This window comes from Poecilia formosa, unplaced genomic scaffold (genome assembly GCF_000485575.1).
Source record: "Poecilia formosa unplaced genomic scaffold, Poecilia_formosa-5.1.2 Scaffold30, whole genome shotgun sequence".
Taxonomy (NCBI): domain Eukaryota; kingdom Metazoa; phylum Chordata; class Actinopteri; order Cyprinodontiformes; family Poeciliidae; genus Poecilia; species Poecilia formosa.
In genome coordinates, this window is record NW_006799969.1 from 167426 (window position 1) to 173836 (window position 6411).

General features: G+C 38.7%; 1 long non-coding RNA gene across 1 annotated transcript in view; it reads right to left on the reverse strand.

Annotated features, from left to right (window-relative positions):
- Window positions 1-289: 289 nt before the first annotated feature.
- The window catches only part of LOC103136032 (uncharacterized), a 19679-nt gene continuing 13557 nt past the window's right edge, over window positions 290-6411 (reverse strand). Inside the window, exons 2-3 of the long non-coding RNA XR_475987.2 lie at window positions 4830-5005; window positions 290-1485 (exon numbers count right to left, since the gene is read on the reverse strand). This is a non-coding gene — a long non-coding RNA (uncharacterized LOC103136032). The remainder of the gene's footprint in view (window positions 1486-4829; window positions 5006-6411) is intronic.

The following is a 6411-nucleotide window of genomic DNA, read 5'->3' on the forward strand; positions in this document are numbered from 1 at the left end:
TTTTTTCTGGAAGACACTGTTCATCTCAAACACAAGAAACAGCGCTGACATTTTCGCTTTTTCCTTGATTTCTCATCTTTTATAGCCAGACCTTTTTTTTCTGTTTTTGCTACTTGTATGTTGATAGATTTATTTCCTCTCTCCCTGATGCTCAGTTTTTGTGAAGCATTTTATCACTTTTATCCTTTGATAACTGATCTACAGGGTCAGGTACGTGCAGTCTTCAAACCCAAAATCCATCATTAGATAATAAAGATATAAAATGCTGAAGAAGAAAAAAAAAGAAAAAAAAAAGCTGTTCCTGTGATTTAGCTTGAGAGCCAAATTGAAAATGAGATATGGGCACCTTCTGTGAATTTTCCACTCTGATCATTTTCCCTTTGCTCTGAGGTACCGGCCTATAAGAGCAAAGCTTTTGTTCCCTTTATCACTCGCTGTTCATTTGTCTCCCAGCCGGAAAAGCCATGTTAAGATAACGCCATCCTATCATCTGATTGTCTTATCAAACTTGAGAGACACAGCACCCCAAGTCACCGTGATGAAAAGGTTAAGCACTTCAGTCATCTTTGGTTATAGCTTGCTGCTAAAATAATCTCCTTTTTCAATAGATTATTTTGATTTTTACAAGTTTACTTTGTTATTTTTCTACTTCTATATAGCAATACTCAAGTTCTGGTTAATTTCTTATGGCCTCTTCTCAGCATTTCAAGTGCAAGAGTGTGCAACCATTACGCAGCATTTGACACCGGGGTCAGTCGTATTGCCCCACTTGAACTAAAAGACATTTAGTTTGGTTTAGAAAGTGAAAACACGGACACCATTAATTTGTTTGCTCTCCCACTAGTCATGACCGAAGCAAATGCCATCACCTCAAAGAAGTGGTCGGCCGTCCTCACTTTTATTTGTTTGTTTCTTTGGAGAGTGTGAGAAGTTCTGGAGCCTGGCTGCAGCGGACATTGCATTTGTGCAAGGAAGAGGGGCGGGTGGAGGGGGCGGCGACCAGGCAGAAGGAGAAAGCTATAGTGAGCTAGCAAACAAGTTAGCTGGTGACAGAGCGGGGGGTTGAGGAGGTGGTGATGGTGCTGGGAGGGGTGGGGATTCATTTAGCCAGGCATAGCTGCTCTTGTTTGTGGTTGTCCCTGACAGCGTCGGCACCGCTGCTCCAAAGCACCTGTGTTTGCTCACTAGCTTTCCCCCAATCTGCTCAAAAAATGCTGTGAGCATGTCACATGGTGGCCAGATAGCCTGGGCACCATGGGAATACAAAAGCCGGGGCTTTTAGAACAGTTAATCATTAATAGAGGCATCTCTTTTGTTCCCATTCAGCTCCGTGCTGACAGAGGCTTTGATATTACATATGGCAGACAGGTCAGACGCAGATATAGCCAAGTGCATCGACAGGAAGGAGCTTTCAGCTCAAATGATGCAGGGAGGTGAAAGTGGGTCTGCCTGGATGTGTGCCCTCACAGGAACATCCATGAATTTCTGCAGAGGATGGAAAGAACAGTGACATAGTGTGACATTACCGTGCATTACTATGTTTTAAATTAACAAAGCTCACACTTATTGTTCCCCTTGATTCATCATTATCCTGAGACCCAACAGTCTCGTCGCAGAGACAAGCCTTGTCACTCGGTTTTGAAACCTACGGTTTGTACACAAGGTTTTCAAAAAAATAAAAAACTAACCATGACGCAGCAATAACTAAAGGGAGATAATCTGGATCTATTTAAACATTGTGAGGTTATGGTGACATATTCGAGCTGACAGACGATAAAGCTCCTTTTGAAGTATCTTCATGTGACAACTGCAGTGTAGCTGCTTCATGTTCTGAAATTTGAGTCACATTTTTACGTCTGTCAAGAACAAGATTGCAAAACAGAGAGTTTTAAATGGACAATTAAAGCTGCAGTATGTAACTTTTATTTGAAACATATTTTTTTATATATATATTTGTTCAAACTGTTACTCTGTTGTGGCAGTAAAGTATACAGATAATTGCTCAAAAACATTCACCTTTCTCTGACTTCTTCCGGTGTTTCCAATAGTATCAGTGGAAATTTGGTCAGAAACAACCAATCAGAGTAAGGAGGAGGGTCCCAGTGCTGTTAATTATGCTTGTCTAGATGTTGCCCACACCCTCCCCCTTTCTCTCTGTTATACTGCAGCTTCTTCTCGACAACAGAGCCTGCCATGGCAAGTTAACATGGCCACCAATGATTGCGGATAAACAGTAGTCCCATTTTTTTTCTGCCATTAGTAATTTGATCAGCATGTATATGAGCATGTTTGACAGCGCTAACATCCTCCTACTGGCTCTGATTGGTTGTTTCTGAGGCGATGCACTTCTGCAGATGGCAATAGTAACACTGAGAGAAGGTCTCATGCCATACTGCCACAACATAGTGACAGTCTTAACAAATACAAATATCATAAAAATATATATTTTTCATAGAGTTACATCCTGCCGCTTTGGCTAGTTTTTAACACATTTCGGTTGGAAAACTAGAAGCATTTGATGTCTTACCTGACAAGAACTAGTAATTTAGCAATTTACTATAAATTCAGATTTTTTTAGTCCTACTGAAGCTACTGATTAATTTAAAAAGGGCCAAAGCAAAGTCAGACATTTGCCATTTTTGAGCAACTTTAATTTTAAAAACATTTCAGTGGACTGAGCAATCACTACAAAGCTTTGATAATTATTATGTTTTAGACAATTATTTGTAATGAACCTGATGACTATTTATCTGTCAGTATTAATAATGATGGATACTCTCCAGCTCTGTGGCTGGTAGTACTGTAACTAAAGTTTGTCGACCAGAAAGAAGATGCGCAGGATGTGTGTGGTCAGATAAAGGGCATCATAGTGTTCGGTGAACTGGAATGGAAACTGTGTTGAGTGGTTGATTGGGTGAAACTTTTTTGTTATTTAACCCAGTTGGAACTTAAATAAGACCGTGCGATGTGTGAAAATCACACAACAAAGTGTTTTCCAATCATCACACCACTTTGATGATGCATTTTCAACTGAGTGCAAAATATCTTGCTGCAAGAAATGTCTCCAGAATTAAAGTTAGCTGTGACAGTCCAGCAAGTGAGTAGAGCAGATAAGGTTCAGAGCCAAAATATGTACAGGACTTTTTAAGATGACATTGAAAATAATTGAAAAAATAAAATAAAAATCATCAACCAAAATGTATTCGAACCAAAAGGCTTGACTTATTATCTTCGCTTAAATTAGCATTTGATAAAAACTCGATTAATTAGGATAATTAATTCCAACTGCTTGAATTAATTTGATCTGATCACATTAAAAATCTATAGATTAACATTTTATTAAATGCTAAAATATTTGTATTTCATTCTTACACTGCTTCATCCCCCAAGACGGAAGAAGTCTGTACTGGTAAAGGTCTATGGCAGACTAACAATTACCTTTACCTTCCATGATGGCAAACCAGGATTGGCAATGTTATGTAGTTAGATATGTATGGCGTTTAGCATTTTAACAGAAAATAATCCTTTCAGGTTTTTTTTTTTTTGTTTGTTTTTTTTTTTGCATCATTAACAGAAGTAAAAATTAAAAACTGATTGGCATGAGGGCAAATAAAAAAGGGAAAGGCTTTTTTGGACAGTCCCTGCAATTAATTAACATCCCCTAATCTCAGTTTGCTCTTCATCTTGAACCGTCAATGAGAAATCTGGGACTCATTTCAAGTTGGTCAAAGTCGACTTTGGAGCAGGGGAGTAATACAAATGCACGAACTTGCTTTCACAAAGCAGGGACAGATTTATCTGGAAGGGGGAGATTAGGTTTGCTCAGCCACATTCATATAAAAAGCACTGAAAGGGTCGGAGACAAACTCTTATCTGCCATTTACCTCAGCATGCCAATGGTTTTTTATTGAAACTTTGTTTCGGCCCCACCCTAACCTCCCCTTCAGTGCTAATAATACTGTATGGAAACCTGAAGAGGATAGTGGGACCACAAACATTTACGGCTGAAAATGCAGCACAAGTGCAGGCAAAGTGGCCACTCGATCTCAGATGCTCAGTGCGCCAGGAGTCAATCATTAACATGGCACTTTTAGTGATATCTGCTCTCTCTCTGGCACTGAGTGGAAGGCAAAAGATAAATTAAGGTTGTGTTTCAGGGAATGAAGTAAGGCTCCAGCTAGCAAACTTTAGGTGCTTCAGCAAACATACCAGCCCACACGTCGCCTCTTTTTGAGAGGATTGCAGTCGGTTCGACCTGCCCAACAACGGTGAATGCTTGTGCTTACGTCACCGGGGGAAATTCGCTTAAATGTAATGATATGTTGGTTTCTGGTATTTGTTTTTCATTTAGGTATCATACAAATGACAAATAACAAATAACACCTTTCAGTCATCCAACATTTTCTTTTCTTTTCTGTCCCAACTTGATCCAAGCACTTAACCAGAAAATAAAAAAGGATGTCTTTGTCTTGCGAGAGTGTCATGCAGGGAAAGCTATAAATCTTTCCCTGCTTCCATGCAGCTCAACTTCTCTACAGTGTTTTTTATTTGCTAACCCTGGTCACCAGCGATAAGGGCCACTGATGTCCCTAAACTGTACTAACTTGCCTTGACATGCACATTTGTGCTGTGGAACCTGAAATAGGAGGGAAATAATAAGAATTTTTTTAAAAAGTAGCAACTAATCCTCTGTTTCATTTTTAAGAAAATTAACTGGTTGAATTGAGTCAAATGACGGACTGAACAAGTGCGTGTCTCAAACAAAAGTTCCTGTTTCAAGAGGGAAGGAGAATTGCTGATGGATGGCTTGGCAAACATAGTTGACATACCTGGGCAATGCCACGGGCCGGTCACAGCCCAGGACTGAGGGGGACATTGTGTTTGAGTTTGTGTGAGCGTGAGTGCGTCAGCGAGGCTCCTCCAGAGCTATCCCTCTTCCCTCCGAGGCTTCCTCTCCCTCCTCTCCTCCGCTCGGGCCGTGGGGATCACTTCAGTCAGCAGAGCCCTGTTTGACAGAGACACAGCCTCCATATAAATCCCATCCTCCTATTTATTTGATGTGCAGTTCTACTAGGAAGCCTTCGATCCGTCCTCGGGGAGCCCGCATCTCAAAACACTCAAATAGTCTGGGTGTGCAGATAAGCTTGGGGCCGGAATTATACTCCCAAATTCACAAATCCTCACAGAGCTTTTTTTTTTTTTTTTCCCCCTCTCTTCCCGTTTTAAATCGCATTTACAAAGAAATCTGCATCGTAACTATTCCACCTGAAAATGTTTTGATACTTTAACGGGTCTTAGTATTCTTTTGTGCAATTAAAATACACAAAGATAAAACGTGGAGGAAAAGTATTTTTTTAGCGCATCTTTCTGAAGTGGGGTTTGGACTGTGAGATGGGTCAGTGCAGCCCTGTGGAAGAGGGAGCCTTTACGGAGAACACCCAGGAATGTTTAGTTAACTCGCTTGTCGCATTCAAGCCTGTATGTCAAAGGTGTTTACCGGGTGTTGACATTGATAGGCTGCTTAAAAGGTACATGATGGTATAGTTGTGTCTAGTTGAGATGTGTGCTGAATACATTTTCTTTTTTCTTTTTTTCTTTTTTTTTTGCAAAAAAAAAAAAAAATCTAAACAAAATTTGATATGTGCATAATATAAGAAATTAAAGGAAACCTTTATTTTAAGTTACTACAAACTCTAAATACTTAAAAACATTTAAAAGGGATTTTAATTAAATTATATTAATGTAACTAAATAGTGTTCAGTTCTCATTTAACTTGCACACATTTTTAGAAAGCACAAGTAAATTCTTTGAATTTTGGTTGACCCCAAAGATAAAGTATAGAAAAAAAAAGAAAAAACATCCAAACTGGGTCACCATAACCAGTGGTTATGGTGACCCTGGACCGGACCAAAGCAATGACCCTCACACTGGTTAAAATTTTAGAACAATTTATGTAATGCAAATACTGTGAAGTACATGCATATTTAAACGTATTATTATGATGTGAAATTACAGTGCATTTTGTTTAATAATTTAATACATTTTTATTAAATATATCTAATGCACACATAATTGTTTTCGTATATTTTTAAACAAGCAATAATCTTTCAACACATATTTTCCAAATTGTTTGAATTAAACAGCAAAAACTTACATGTAGCAATTTCAAAACGCCAGTAATTTTTATGTTATGCCTCTTTCCTGCTCTTATTAATAATGTTATGCAAACAAAGCATACTTACACAGGCATTTAGTTTTATGATGCAACAACATGTAAATCAGCTGATAATGTGCAGTCCAATTTCCCTTTATGTGGCACCACAGCAATAAAATATAGTGAGTAAGTTAGTGAAGGGCAATATAAATTTAAATGTTGACAGATCTAAAATGATTCGCAGCATATATATATGC